Raw genomic sequence first — 16771 nt, 5'->3', positions numbered from 1 at the left:
TATTTGAGCGTGTAAGTAGAATCTGGAACAAGTGGAAGAGGCTTGGTTGCATTTTAGTAAAATTGTTTCAACATACCTGTTTTATATATTTTTAAGTTTCAGTAAAATTTGCTGCTACTTAGCAATGTAGTTGTTTGGTTGTTATATAGGTTAGGAGTATTTTTTGTTTGTATGTTTATTTTTGTGGTTTTTTTTTTCCTTTAAAATTTGGAGATAGGGAAAACTTAGATTCAGTCTCTAGTTATGTAAGCAAATTATATATGACCTTCTATTAAGTTTGCTAACTCCAAAATAATGTTGTATTCAGGTATCACCCAGAATTATAAAACAGATTTCTTAGGCTATATATGTATATGAATATTCTATGTATAATGTAGCATATATATTGTAAGATACACATTTTTCTAGATGCACTGGGATTTTGCAGTGGTCATACTTTCTCACCTTATTTTGCATTTTCTCTCATTACTTCAGATTTTTTTAAATTATGATTTACTTTTGCAGCCAAACATTTATTGGGTGAATTTCGTACATTGTGCATTGAATTACACAGAATATGCAATTCTAAATATATTAAGTCAGAATTACTTTGTGTCATTTATCTTCCTTTCTGCTGTTTACAAAAAAAAAAAAAAAAAAAAAAAAGCACTGGAAATAGAATTCCTTAGAAATGAGGGTGATGAAACTGGTGCTTTCTGAATTATACAGCTCAAAATAAATACAAAAAAGGAGAAAAGAAAAAAACCCATCCAACTAGCTGTAAGACAAACATGACATTTAATTTAGAACTATTTTAATTTTTTAATGTATTCTAATAGCAGGAGATGAGAAGCTGTGGGAAGATGAGTATTTCTTTTGATTATGTGTTAGAAATTTATTGTTGCCCACTATTCTCGAGATTATGTGTCGGTTGTTTTTTTTTTCCAGAGGAAAACTAGGGGTTTTCCAGGAATAGAATGAGACTGAGATTGTCCCTCCCTTAATTCTGGGACCGTCATTGCACAGCTGGAACAGTGTCAGAAGGTCAAGACTAAGGAGTGACAGCTATGAGGACACTTTTATCTAGGACACTTGCCATCATTCTTTCTGTTTACAGCTATGCATTAGGGAATATATAATCATAGAAATAATGCTCTTCGGAATACTACTTTAATTAGGTTATGTTTTTTCAGGCAGCTGATTACATCACCAAAATCATATTTAGAAGACTTAAAGTACGCAAGAAAGCAGAAAGCATTATACAGGATGCATTTATTTATAGTACAGAATAAAACTTGACAAAATTTGAACAATTTTTCGTGCCAATAACTGAATAATTAAATGATACCAAAATAAATATATGTTACCAAAAAATAAAAACAACAACAACAACAACAACAAAAACTCTTGCCATATTTTCCTTTGGAAATAAGGGTAGATTTTTAAAGCTGTGAAAATGAGATGTTACGTTCTTGTGCAGGTGATATCACTTTTTTAGGATCACCATACCATCTTTACATATCAGTTTTCTGATAACAACAAATGACTTAGGATTTCATGCTCAGTAAGTAGCAGTGATGCAGCAGTAAATGTCAAAGACAATTAATGCTTCTTTCTGCCATCATACTGCCGTGAAGTAACAGTTTGCCAGATTGTATTTTTGTTTCTCAGAACCAAAGTTCTAATACCTCAGATTGCAGTGCATTTCCCAGCTGTCCCTTACTTTCACATAAGATGCTTTAAATTAAGCTAGCCTCAAAATTCATTGTAATGAGGTTTTCAAATTCAAAACTTGCTTCACATTTTAATCTCTTAATTCAATGCCTAGACTGTTCCCACAAAAAATAAAAATAAAAAAAAAAATCTCCAGCAAATGCTAAGGGGATCCAGAGCCAAGTAATTAGGGGTATTAGTGTAAGAATATGGCAATTAGTTGCTGTTTTATTGTTATTGATAATTTCACTTCATTCTGAATTTGCTTTTAGGTGATTGCACCTTTCAGATATCTTTGCCTGCAGACTCTTTGGCACTGTTGAGATCTGCCATCCCATGAGGAATGAGGGCTGCTCTGAAAATAACACCTCCTATTTTACTATGTTGGCCCATGACATCAGGGATGAAAGCTGGTGTTATGGCAGTAGAGACTGAACCTTCCCACTTATATTCCATTATATGTTGCTGTCATGTAACAGATGGCAGCAGACGGGGGCCGTGTGACAAAAAATGAGGTCTGACACAGAAGTGCAGATGAAGCAAAGGATTATAACTATATTTCTCCATGCAGAAAAAAGTCATCCATTGACATTCATTGATGCTTACTGGATGTTTCTGGAGAACAAACAGTGGATGTGATCACAGTGAGGCAGTAGATGGTGCATTTCAGTAGCTGTGATGTTATCAGTTTGTGTAGATTTTTACAAGTGTGGCATGTAGGCTCTTGTTCATCACTGGCAAAAATGCATTGCTAATGATGGTGACTATACTGAAAAATAGTGTTTTGTATCTGAGAATTTGCTCTACCAAATAGTGTTATTGTTCTCTTTATGCCTGTTGCCGTTTCTATGGAAATAAATGGGAGGCGTGACTCCTGGTGCTGTCTACTTATATTTTTATAGAGGAAATAAGCACAGAGGGTATGAGAATTTAACATCCATTTGATCACCATTTAGCAAAGATCTTTGCTCTTTAAAAACCTAGAATTACAAACTGAACAAAGCATGACTGGCATTGATTAATGCTACTTCAGAAATGCAGGTAATGCCAGTTGAGAAGCTTGTATATAATAGATACTATCCTGTCCCATGAACATAGCAGCTAAACATAACAGTTGCTGTACTGAGTCAGATGAAAGGTCCAGCTCATATTTCTTTTGCTGTGAACAGCAGTACAATTTTACAGGAAATGTCTAAAAATAGGATACACTTGGAATATCCATCAGGGGTCAAGGAGCTCCCTTCTGTACTTTATAAAGAACAGTGGGCTTACTATGTGAACTTTTAAAACTCTTTATACTCTTGATTTCCTTAAGATACTATGGGTCCTTTCATTTGCATGCAAAATCTGAGGAAAGAAAAATGATTTCTTAAAAAAAAATCATAAAATTTCAACAAACATTTGAGTTATAAAAAAAGATATTTGCTCTCTAGACACCTTCTATGAGTTTGCAGTGTTGTGTGAAGCTTTAAGCCATGTACAAAAATAGTTTTGTCTTCTGAAAATTACAGGTTTACAGATTCATTTTTCATGTCTGCATATATAGAAAAAGAGTAATCCAAGTATATTCCAGAACATGTTTCCATAGAAAATCTTTAGAATCTCTAATGTGTTCTGATCTTTCTCAGCTTTGCTAGTGATTTAATGCTTGATCTTAGCCAAACTACTATATTTTTTCTGGGTCAATGTTTCTAAATCCATTTTTTGTATGCTTTGCCTTTGTTGACTTTCAAAACCAGCACCAGTGTTGACACTATAACATTATCAAAATTATCATCTATTTAAATCTTAGGTGTCTACCAGCACTTGTTATAAAGAAAAGAAAACAATATGTGAAATAATTAAACCAATCTTTCTTTCTGCCAAGCGAAGAATTTGGGAAGGTTCTGCAAGAGTATATGAAACTGTGTGAAACTTTTCTCTTCCAGTCAGGAGAGAGATATATAACTTTATCTTAATTAGGACAGATGATTGTAACTCGCTGATAATACTTGTAACTAATGTCTGTTTGTATCTTTCAAGAAAATTTTACCTTGCTGACTTTATTTAAATTGTGCAAGTTCTTTCATCTTACTGTTGGTTTTTCTGCACCTTCTTCTGTTTTATTTCTTGTTTCATATACTGAAACAGCTTTAACTGATCATTTTTCAGCCCTGTGGTCCATAGGCATTAGAGGTTTGTCTCTTAAGGGCCTTTGGAATTTGGCAAGAAACAAGTTCATGGATATTATAAAGATGTGTCTACACATGAAATTTTATAAGATGCTCCAACATTCTCTAAAAATTTTTGAAGAGATCTTCTCTTTAAGATGTTGCATTTTCGGATTGTAAAATTTTCTATGGAGCAGTGTCTCACCTACACTTCAGCAGATTGAGGAGAGTTATTCTTCTTCCTTAACTCAGCAGTGATCAACCCAAGATACTCACTGTAGAAAAGGGTGATGAGTATTTACTTGATATTATTTGCTGTGAGCAACTAGGGGGCAGGGGTGAAAACATATTGGCTATACCTCTCTATCTGTTAGAAGTGAGAGCACAGGATGAATTTTGTGCAGCATTAAAAAAAGAAAAAAACAATCTACTCATCACAGTTAGCTACAGTTGGATGTAGAGTTCTAGATCTTTGCTTGTTGAAGGAAAGCAGCAAATTGCTTCTTACCCAAAGCAGGTTGTAAATTTTTCATATTCATATTTATGCAGTAGCTTGTATAATTCTAGTGACTAGTGAGAATTTTAAGCATATTGATAGGAAAAATATCAATATATGATTTTAAAAAATATATTTTATCATATCTGTGAATATGCAGCATCACAAAGAGATTTAGAACCAGTTCATACTGCTTTTAGAACAAAGTAGACACTGTTTACTGCATGCATCAGTACAGATTAGGGGATGACCTACTGGAGAGGACATGAGGGTTCTGATGGATAACAGGTTGGCTGTGAGTTAGCAGTGTTCCTTTGTGTCCAAGAAGGCCAATGGAATCCTGGGGTGCATTAACAAGAGTGTGGCTAGCAGGTCAAGGGTGGTGATCCTCTGTCTCTGCTCTGCCCTGGTGAGGCCACATCTGGAGTAGTATGTCCAGTTCTTGGCTTCCAAGTTGTAAAAAGGCAGAGATGATCTGGAAATAGTCCAGTAGAGGGCAACAAAGGTGATGAGGGGCCTGGAGCATCGCTCACGTGAGGAAATGATGATTTTTGTGATTTATACTAAGCTAATATTTCAGCACTTGTGGACTTGTTACTGATTTCCATAAAGATCTTTCATATTTGCATGGTGAAAAGGGGACTATATGACAAGACAGAATGAAAAACAGAATGTGCAAGAGAAAGAAAGAAAGAATATTCTCCCAAATTCATTTCCATTTTCTTAAAAAAAAAATCATATTTCATTAAAAGATAGTTCTGCTAAGCAATACAGAGTTGACATATTTCCTTACTAAATGTTAACTTTATCTAAATGACATCAGAATCTACATTTTTTTATTTAATGTTTGTGCAAATTCTTTAAATTGCACCAGAAAGTTCCATATGAATGGAGCTTTTCAGGCCATCCATCCACTATGGTCCTTTGACTGCAGTGATAGATTTGGTGTTAAGAGTACTCTATTGAAACATTTAATAGGCAGTACTGTAGTCACATATGATTTTAGAGGAGATTAAAACAGAGAGTTTTTAATATTTATTAAAGTTAGAATGAACCAAAGGAGCTTCTTTGTGGTTGGAGACTTCTGCAATATTTTTGTTTTGCTTTTAAAGTGTGATTGACGTTTTTTATTTATAAAAGAACCCATTGCTGTCAAAGCTAGGGTATTGAAAGCTAAAGCTTATAGGTCCATCAGTTTGTACAGCTGTTGCCTCTTTTCTACTTAGATTCATCCTGAAACTTGGATCACTATGAATATTAGGCTTCCATCTCATTTTGTTGTTGAGTTTATGAGTTTTGTGTTTGTTGGTATTTTTTCTCAAATGTGCTTCAGTGTATTGGTATGATCTAAATATATTGTGGGACCTAATAAGAGTAACGTCCATTTTCTTTGTGTGGGAGTGTGAATTAATGGTTGAAGACAATGAGCCACAATTCCCTAGTTCTATTCTGGGCTCTGTACTGACTCATTGCATAATTTTACTCAAGTCATTTAAATTCAGGTGAAATGGGCCCCTGTGAAGCTGATGAGACAATATCTGTTTCAGTCTTCCATATTCAGTAGATTTTCCTATACATATCTGCCCTTCAGTCATCAATGTAAATTTATTAATGTGTTGTTGCATAGGATTCTTGTATAGTTTAATTAAATTGCTTTTTTAATTTTTATACTATTTATTCAGAGGTGGTTTTGTTTTGGTTTTAGTTTATTTTTCCCTAAAGGAAGCAGACAGGAAAAGTTTTTATTTTATGAAACACTTTTTCTAAAATTTTACTCTCCTACATCCAGATAAAACGACCTTTCAAAAGTCAAAAAAATTAAAAGACACTTGCAGCTAATTGTCCTTTCACAGAGTTGATACCTGGATGTATCACTGACACTTGCTCAGATCTCTTTTGAAATCTAAGCAATCCTTAGTGATAATTGAGTCTCAAATCATGCCACTGAACATTTTACCTCTACTGTAAAGGAGTGCCTTTGTTATTTTTGCTTGAAAAATCAAGAGGTCTTTACCTCCTTTTTGATAATTAGATGGAGTGAAAATTAAAACACTGATCAGCTGTGCCAAGTGGATTTGTCTTTCAGCAAAATATAGAATCAGAATCATCTGAGTTGGAAGGGATGCTTAAAGACCATCTAGCCCAGCTCCCCTGCAATGACCAGGGACATGTACAGCTAGATCAGAGCACCCAGAGTTCAATCCAGGCTGACCTTGAATTTCTTCAAGGATAGAGCATCCAATAACTCTTTGTTTAACTTGTTTCAGTGCCTCACCACCCAGCATAAAGCATTTTTTTCCTTCCATTTCCTTATGGGAATTGTACCCTGATTTTCTGTGTTCTGCTTTTTTGCTTGTTTTCTGTGGGTTTTTTTTCCAGCTAATATTAGTCTTGCTCAAGTTTGCAAAATGCAAAAAGCATTGCAAATTCAGAGTTGGAGTTCTTCACAGTTCATCTATCTCCAGTATCTCTGAAGTTGCTCTAGTCTTTTTGACAGAAATGTTGGATGACTTACAAGTTCTTCACATATATATAGTTCTTCCACTGTTAACATCCAAAGCTGACTGAGGAGGATAAGAAATTATGGCTCAGTGACTTCACATGACTACACATCCCAGTAGTGTGAATGGCAGTACCAAGTGGTGGTGATTCATTCCCTCAGCTCCAAAATTGCCAGCATTTAGAGGAAAAGGATTACTGTTAAACAAAGAAATGCTTTATCCAACAGAGAGTACAGACATTATAGAGTAATTAATCACGAAAGTCATTCTGAAAGTAGATTTAGCTGCAGGATTTCTTGTAGAGGGAAACTAGAATTACAGTAGGAAACTATTGAGCACTGAAAGTTGTAGATAGAATTGCATATTTTAAAGGCTCCTCAAATTACACCTGAGGAAAGGTTTGCTCTGGGGATGTTAATGAAATGGTTCCTGTTTGTGTGATTCAGTGTTTTCTTAGGATAATATCTCTCCAGTAAGGTAATTGCAGTTTGCTGTGAAGCAGGAAGGCAACTAGTTTAATTTGCTCTGTTTTCCACTTCAGTACCACCTCAGGCTGTTTCTTGGCTTCCCTTATGAGATTCAGCAAAGTCAGCCTCATTATTAGCGATAAGGGAGACCTCAAAGGAAAACACAGATGTGGCAGGTAATAATGGTGACTTTTGGCTGTTAGTAGCCCTCTAGAATCATTGCTGAACCTTGGGTAAGTTGGGAATTAAAGACTTCGTAGTACTCGAATAGCTATTGTGTTTTTGAAACGTAAAAGCATAGTTGCTGTTTTCTAAGGCTATTGCAAAGCAATTCTGGTGACTTGGAACTCACTGGCTCAGCTTCACCTTTTTTTCTTAGTGTCTGAAGCAGATAAAATTCATACCTTTTCTCCTGGTGATGACATTGTCTTCAGCTGAACCACAGTTGTTTTGCATGATAGGTTGAAAGGGACCTCTGCACTCAAGGCCAAGTTCAAAGGTAGCTCAAGTAACTCACAGCTCTGTCCCATCAAGTTCTGAACTGTTACAAAAGAGGATCTTGGTAGCTCATTCCAGCTACTATTTCAATGAAGGAGGGAAGTATTTTCAGTTGCTCCATCCATGTAGAACAAATTTGCTTTCCCTTACCCCAGACCATTACCGTTTAACTCTGCAGAGATTTTCGGAACATTAGTGGAGCCAGCTCAGAACTACGTTTAGTGTAACACTGTTATTGGTGGGTCTTCATTACAAGTCTTCCCTTCCCAGTGTAGAAAGAGACAATGATGTTTTTACTAGAAAACAGCTCTTTATTCTGATAATAATTTTAATAGAATAGAGACATACAGAAATAACAGAAATAAATTCTGAAACTAATTCTTGGAAGCACAGATACCTATAAAGTTTAGAAATGAATGCTTGGAAAAAACACCCTAAAACTCAATAGCATTTAACACAGCTTCTGACACTGCAGATTTTGATATGTTTTTGGTAGCTCATGAAAGGCATGAGGTTTTACCACTTTTAGAATATGCAATTTCAAGTAATCTTTCCAGTGCACACATCTATGTTAAACGGGAGATATAATCATAAAAATGTCTTAACTACAGACTTGATAAAATATATACAGCAAGGAAAGATTTAAAAGGCAAGTTTTAATGATTTCAACACCAGTTTTTCACTTTCCTGATTTCCTGATCAAAATGTTACTGCTATACTCTTTTACCTCTGAAGTGCCTCATTCAAAATAGCTGTTGGTTCAAAATGTGTTCCAGCTCTTTTACTCGTATTACTGAGGTTAAGGACTATTCCATTTTGTAATCCTTCCCTTCTGTAGTTATGGAACAATGTGTGCTATATGTTCTGCTGGTTGGGAGATATCTCTATGTAAGATTTCAGTAATCTCACTGTAATCTCCATTTATGTGAACTCACCAAGTAGATGCAGTCTGAAAGGAGTTAAGTGCTGAGAAATTCCTTCTGGAATCAATTGCTGTACAACCACACTGTCAAATCTGAATTTTTTTATTCATCTTATTTTTAGTGAGTCTCCTTCCTGAGAGCGTTCAGTATATTCCCTCTCCATAAATAATGACAGATTGAATTAACTTACTGCATATTGGAGAGAGAGATGGGAACACCTTCCCAACCTTCCAGCTGGGACCTTTTATGCCTCTAAATGTGCAGAAAGGAAGCTTGCTTTAGTCATTAGAAGATATATGAATGCCCAGTTGTATAAAGGGGGAAACAGCCTAAATCTATCTCAGTGCTTGCAGCAGCTGAGTTAGCAGACAGTTCATTGGCACATTAATTGTGGCCCACCTTACAGGATGAACTAGTAATTTGGTCTATCCTTCATGGTCTTTCTTGCTCACAGTAAGAGAAAAAAAAAAGTTAAATTTCAGTTGATTTCCCGAAACTTTTTCTCAGCATTTTCAAATTAATTTTGTTGTTACTCTTCTGGACAATTTGTTGTCTGGAGGGAGATAGGCATAAAGACAAAATGTTTATGTTTGCTTCAGTACATTCAGTATGGAAGTTATTTAGCACTTGTTTCAAAAACTGCATTTATAAATGCTATTGGTTTGCTGTATTTTCTATAAAAAATATCTAGTTCTTTAACACTGGTAACATTGAACATCTGATCAGAACACATGGGTCTTAGTGTTATTCAGATGTCCTTCTACTGGGAAGCCAAAATGTACACTTTACTGCTTCCAATGAAAATATTTTGGTTTTGAGGACGGGGACACTAATCTCATGTTTTGGTGAGATCACTTAATCACTTATCATTTTTATAATTATATTATGTGTTTTTTTTTTAATTTATCAAGTTTATTCACATGCAAAAAAATAGTGGCCAGAACATCCATGTATAATAATACTGATGCTTCTATGTGAAGTCCACTGATGTTGGAAGACAGTGTGGATTTGCTGAGTGATGGATTCTCTCAGCCATTCAGTTCATATTAAATATGTTCATGAGCATATTCATTACTATCATTATAGTGTATTTGCAAGTAGGCACATATGGCCGGGGATGTTAAGTGGGGATAAACAACTGAGGGACAACGAACCTCCATTCCTTTTTTTGAATAACAAAGGAGGGGGAAGAGAAACAGAGTTCTGCCATGGCAAAGAAAAGCTTTTGTTTGTTTGTTTGTTTTTAATGAAAGCTTTCATGAAGTGCTGATACTTATAACAAGCGTAGCCGAGTTTCCCCTTTTCTGGGGCAGATCAGCAGAATTAGAAAAAATTCCTCATCTGTGCTTTCTCTCATATTCTCAAATGAACATAAACTTGTTCTGTTTTCCTAATCTCCTAAAATGATGTTTTATTAAGTTCCCAGTCAGAATTACACATTTCTTTCTTTCCTTTCTTCCATTATTCCAGTGAATATTTATAATTCCTGAAAGCTTGACAAGAATCATAATTGTTTAAGTTCTAATGCATGTTGAATATGGCAACAGAAGATCAAAGGGAAATAACATAAAGCCAATCTATCATTGAAATGCAAGAGAAGAAAATGTATTCATATGTTTATCCGCTGTTGCTGTGGAGTGTATGGTATTAGGTTGAGGATATGAATTTTATTTGTTGTCACTTTAAACAAGCAGTTATCACAGAAACAACTGTTTTCATATGCAGCTTCAGTTAACCAAATATTTTGCAGTACCTGCTGGCTTTAGAAAATGGAGTGATTGATGAGTCATAGTTATGTATTTCCCTGTTATTTTCAGTTCCAATTCTGTCCTATTTTGCTGTGTGTATTGAAATTGGCATAGTGGCCCCTTCACTGATTTCATGCAATTCTTTCCATATTCAACAACTTTGTTTTTCCTTTTCTTTAAGAATATTTTTAGAATGACAGGTTATGCAAGTCCAAAGACCAATGTCTGCTCTTTTTACTCTGACATCCTAAGGATTTTTCATGAAACTTAAGGGTTTTCTTCATGATTGTACATGCTTTTTCCAATCTTGAAATTCATTCTTTCTTATTAGTACTCTGCTTAAATAAAAGTGCCTTTATAGCACGTTGCTTGTTGCAAAAGGCTCGCATTGGAAATATATGTCCAGATCTGTTTCCAAAGAAATTTGGGGTATTTTTAGAAACCCAAAAACTACATTCTGCTTATTCCACTTCTCTCATGACCTTCTCTCTTCCAATGCTTGGCTGGATGGGTGGATCCCCATGTTCTGACAGTTGTCTGCTCCAGTGTGGTCCTGGAATTCTGTGACCATCTCTGTGGCCCCGTAAGCAGAACTTGTTATTTGGCAGTATGCTCCTGAAAATGTCATGTGTAGTAGAATCACTTACTTAGTGATGACAGATTCTTATTTCAGTGAATGAATGAATGATTTGTATGATTTGTTTTCACCCACTTTGCTAAGTATTCTGGAATATATTCATTCCTTTTAAAGAAATAGTTTCAGATTACAAATATATATATATTTGTTGAAGGGGGAGGATTAGGTAGGGGGTAGTAGATGAAAATTAAATTTCATCGGTAAGATCTTTCCCCTCTTGAACTTACTAACTTTATATTTATTTGTGTTTTTTTGTTTTGTTTTCCTTTTCTCCTTGGCAGCCGAAGTTCCTAAAACATCAGAGGGTCATATTGTTCAGGATTTCAAAGAGCCATCGTTTACCTTGTGGATACAAGTAAACAGACAGACAATGGTGTCCCAACCATCTGCTCAAGCTGCTTGAGAACAATCTTCTGTGCAAATGGCATGAAAGGTAATTTAACCTCAGAAGGTGCCCACAGAGCTCCAGTTCTGTTTACCACTGTCTCTTTGCCAGTCTAAAAATAAATCATGCTGAACAAAAAAACCCCCTCTTTTCCAATTTAAAGAGCAGATAATCAGTGAAGCTAATTTCAGCTAACAAGGGGCTGTTTTTTCCTTCTAGTATTTTTCTAAGTAACAAAGAGCTTTTTTTGGAATAAATGGTAGCTGTCTTAGAGTTGTCTTGTTGCTGTAGGAGGCTGTTGCCTTTCAGAGTACAAAATAGGATATAATCATGAAGAGGTATTCAGTGCTTGGTGATGCGCGTTTTTGACATTTCAAATGCAATTCTGTCTTGACCCCTTTGTTACTTTGCTTTGCCAATTCATGCCTTTTTGACTAGAAATGCACCTATGCGACAACATTATAAATATTTTTTTATATATTGTTATATTGTTATATGTTTTTATCAGCTTTAACCTCTATTGTCTTCCGCTATCTACTGTGCTAATTGCTTCGGTTCTATCTGCTTCGTGCTCCCTTACTCTTTATGTTCCATTCCTCCCACATCATTGTAGGTCAAACTAGTTCAAATTCTGAGAATGTCCTATTGCAAAGGTCCAGGTTCAGACTAGACACTGTAGAGCATGTTCTCTGGGAAGCTGTGGCAGTGCAGACATGATACATGCCTCACTGAGAGGAGATGCAGAAAGTGTATTTTCCTGTCTGTGTTTTCAGATAGTGTGTTTTGAGAATACATATGAATACCAGCAGCAGAAGAGAAGATAAACATAATTTGTATTCAACAAATGAATTAACTATATTAAAGTGGCAATGTAGATAGCGTGTGAGGGGAGAGAAATTTTCTAACTGAATTAGCTATGTTGGTTTAGCTAACCTAATAACACACATTTTATTGCCATAAATGCACTCTGGACATAGAACAGAGTGAACAAGTTTTTACATTAACCTGTGAGAGAGAGTTCTGTCTTTATGGTGGTGTATATTTTGCTCTAGTTTAATAAGATACACCTGATTCATGTTTTTCTTGGATGTTTTCACTTAGATTTTTTTTTTAAAGTAGAAGAGGTGGAACATGACAGATTTGAGAATGTTTTATATAGCTTTCAACAAGAAGCAATTTATAGCAACTTGAAGTTATATAACTTCTAACTCCACTTTTTCATGGCATGATTTAGATAGTTCTGGTGCTTTCACAATAATTCAAAGGAATATGCAATCAGTCAATCTATCTTATCTATTTTAAGCATTTCCAAAGAACCATCACTGTACTTTTTAGTTCTAAATCTGTATAAAAATGTCAGTTTGCTATAAACATGTATTTTGCAAGGTATCAGAAAGGAAAAGGTCTTCATTCGTTTGTGAAGACTTGATCAAACAAAGGGATCTCACAGAACTGTTATACAGGGTATACAAACAGCATTAATTTGTGTGGGTAGTTTGGGACAAATCACAGGTGTCATAAGATAATGGATTTAGTCTCTGTCAGTAAACTTGTTTAAGATCAGTAATAACCTAGAATTATCTGAAAGATAACATAGAATTACAGGACAAATTAATAGAGCAAAATTTTTTCATGAAGAAACATCTAGGATAATCTAGGAAGGCATCTAGAAATTCATCTGGATGCCTTCAGAATGATGTTTGAATATTATGAAATAGTTTATCCAAATAATCTTATGATATTGTTTAAGTTAATGGTTTGGCTTTTAGACTCAAATGAATAATTCATGAACTTCTCATTTCATGAGCTGTAATTATCTGCTGCCGTCTGCCATGATCTCAAGCTGTGGCTGGTTTTCTCTTTGCAGTGAGTGCAAGCAGCTGTAGGCATCTAAATATGTACTAAGTGTTTAGATGCTAATGTGTAGTCAATGGACTATAGGTCTCTGTCATAGTTAAATCAAAAGAATGATTAAAATGACAAAACTCTTCTAGATCTGAATCACTGACACCTTTGGTATGCAGCTAGTACCATATGAAATGCTCCAGGGTATGTGAGACATCCACTTGGAACTGATAGATATGACAGAGGGCCTGTAGGAGATATATAGCCACCTGAATTGACACAAGGAGGCCAAAATAAATCCAGGACATCTCAAAGGACAGCTGAAATGGGCTGTATATGACAAACATAAGTTTCTTACTTGTTGACAACAAACTTTGGATGTCTTAATCTAAAAGGTGAATTCAATCATATACAGCTGTTAATTTATTTTATGCAAACAGCTGCACTGTCTGGAGAATCACTTAAAGAATTAAAATAAAGAAAGTTAACCAGGTTTTGTCTTGTTTGGGTAGTGTGGTCCTTTGTAGGAATATGACGTTACTATGATCTTACCAGATTGAAGCTTTCAAGGGCAGGCTCTCGATCAGGAAATTTCAGTTCTGAGTGTTATGGACAGAACTGCCTGTCTGCCTTGCATATTGCTTGTGATCAAGAACAAGATCAACAAAAGCAGGTAAGGGTCCATGCAAGGGTGCTGGAAACTCATCTGGCCTGCTGATGGTATCAAACTGAGGGAATCGGTCGATGAACTCAAGTGCAGGGCTGCTGTCCAAAAGGGCCTAGATGGGAGGAAGGGATGGACTTACAGGAGCTTTGTGAAATTCAATGAGAGAGAGGTGAAGTTCTGCGCATGGGAAAGAGAAGCCCATAGCAGCAAGGCAGACTGAAGGTTTGCTGCCCTTGGAGGTGTTCTGCTGAAAAAGGCCCTAGGAGTTGTGAAGGACAAGGTGAACATAAGCCTGCGGTGCTTCCTAGCAGCACAGTAGGTTATGTAGCAGTCCTGGTCTGCATTATGAGATAGGCAGTAAGCATATCAAGAGAAGGGATTATCTGTTTTAATTACGTACTAATGCTCACAGTCTTGTTCCCTAGCCCTCCCCACCCCGGTCCAGGAAAGTAATGAATAAATTGCAGCATGTTTAGCAGAGGGCCACTGCACTGGCCAGGACAGTAACATTTTTTCTGAGAAAGAGAGGTTGAGGGACATTGACTGATGCAGTCTGGAGGCAAGGTGGCTTTGGGAGCACATTAAAGCAGCTCCTGATACCTGCAGAGAGGTTATAGAGCCACTGTGAAGGATGATGGGAAGATGAGACATAACAGAATTGAATCAAAACATGACTTGAGTTGGAAGGGACCTTAGAGATCATTCAGCTCTTTGTCCTATTACTATTAGACCATAAAGTTAGTCCACCTCCTGCTTGTAAGTTTCCTTCAAGTACTGGATGGCCACCATGAGGTCACCCTGGAGCCTTCTCTTCTCCAAACTAAACAAACTCAACTTCCTCAACCTTTGTTCATAAGAGAGGTGCTCCAGCTCTCTGAGCATCTTCACGGCCCCCCTCTGGACTCTATTCAACAGCTCCATGGCCTTCTGCTGGTGGCCCAAGCAGACACCTTACAAGGACAGAGTAGAGGGGAACAAACACAAGAAGTTAAGACTGGCTATAAGAATGGTTTTTGCCCTTGCCTAGTGATGTATTGGGTTGCCCAAAGATGCTGTGCCAGCTCCCTTTTTTTAAGTGCTCAAGACTCAGCTAGAGCACCTGTTCAAGAACTTAACCAACCAAGTCAGATGTTACGGCTGACCTTCCTTGGAGCAGGAACTTGGACTAGAGACCACACAATTTCCCTTCCTACGTTAATTTTCCTGTAAAATTAAGATGTATTATTTCAGGATGTGAAGTGAGAAACTTCTTTCTTCAAGCCTGATTGACAAAACGGTTTCCCCTTAACTGTAGGTATAAGGACAGACCCTTTTCTTAACGGAAAAAATGCCATCACAGAGTTAATTTCATTAACCCTGTTATAGTGCAAAATAAAAAAAAAATGGGTTGGAAATTAAAGTGATTTGCATAACCTCATTACAATCAGCATTAAAAAAATCGTGAATATTTACTGAAGGCACAGAAAAAAGAAAATAAAATGCTGCAGGATGTAGGCTTTGGGTTTTGTATTATGCCTATTTGCTGCAAAAATTTGGGAATATTTTTCTGTGTACTTTCCTTATAAATGAAACAAGACAAGCACATTACTAGGAGGAATAAAATGTAAGTTTGACTTACAACTAAAAATATAAATTTCTTCAAAATTAGAAAAGCCCATGAAAAAGAAAATTCAGATATTTTTAATTTTCTTTCTCCATTGCAAAGCAAAATCTTCTCTATATATTTAATGACATACTCAAATAGATTTTCTTACCTGCTAATTAAAGCTATACATTATTTCTTTAATCACACAGCATGTATTACTGATAGCTTCACATATACTGCTAGTTATGTTTATGCAAAAAATAAGCACTTATTTTTGAAAAATGACAGATTTGAATACGATGAGAGTGAGCTGCTTTATGAAAGAAAATACACTGAATTACTATTCTTTTTGTCACTGGTATTAAATAGTAGATAAAATAAAAAAGAAAGTATCAAATAAAAGTTACACTAATGTGAAAAAAAAGAAAGGTCATTTCAAAACTGTTTAAAACAATACATAGAAACACTGTGTTATAGTAATGCTTCAGTTGCAACTATGATGCCTAGACAAGATATTCTCCTTATGAGAATAGTATCATGAGTGTATATTTTTGAACTCCAAATTGAAAAACACATGTATGTAAAAAATGATAATGTTGCTAATAGTTGTGTTCTATTTATTAGACAAAATACTTAAATGTTTATGCTATGACTTGCTTTGCAGAGCTAGATGCTGAAGGTTTGTTTTGTACCTTCTTAGATTCAGAACAGAATTATTTTTAGATGACACCCATGGGAAATGTGGCTGCTCTTTTTGACCTCTTGGTTGGAAATAATATAGTAAAGCTTGTAAACTTTTATTAGTATTATTAATTTAGTTAGTGCTTTTACAGTTCAATCAGTCTCAGAGTTCTCTTTTGCATCTCTCTGAGTCACGGTCAATAGTTTCCAACATACATTATTAGCTTTTGGATTAAAAAATAATTTGGAACTTTCCTAGAGAAACTTTACAGGAGAACCTCAGAGCAAAAAAGTGACATAATGTTTCCACACTTGTTTAAAAGTGAGACACAAATCTTTACAGTGTTCACCTGCAAACTTTCAAGTTGAAGTAGACATGAGGTCCTTTACTTCAAAACCTATTTATCTGACAGAGCTTTCTAAAATACTTTGGCATTCTTCCATTTCAGCACTTAAAATCAAGTCATTAAATATTTCTGATGGTTCTAAATAGTTA

The 16771-nt window shown here is 35.6% G+C and overlaps 1 protein-coding gene across 1 annotated transcript in view; it reads left to right on the top strand.

Moving 5' to 3' along the window:
• DLGAP1 (DLG associated protein 1) overlaps positions 1-16771 on the top strand; it is a 391301-nt gene that overhangs the window by 69119 nt on the left and 305411 nt on the right. Inside the window, exon 2 of the mRNA XM_065752000.1 lies at positions 11394-11545. The gene's annotated coding sequence lies outside the window, so the exon portion shown is untranslated. The remainder of the gene's footprint in view (positions 1-11393; positions 11546-16771) is intronic.

The sequence above is a fragment of the Cyrtonyx montezumae genome, unplaced genomic scaffold (assembly GCF_038088225.1).
Source record: "Cyrtonyx montezumae isolate F1298 unplaced genomic scaffold, pur_monq_1.0 scaffold_8, whole genome shotgun sequence".
Classification (NCBI taxonomy): domain Eukaryota; kingdom Metazoa; phylum Chordata; class Aves; order Galliformes; family Odontophoridae; genus Cyrtonyx; species Cyrtonyx montezumae.
This window is presented reverse-complemented; position numbering and strand designations above follow the sequence as displayed.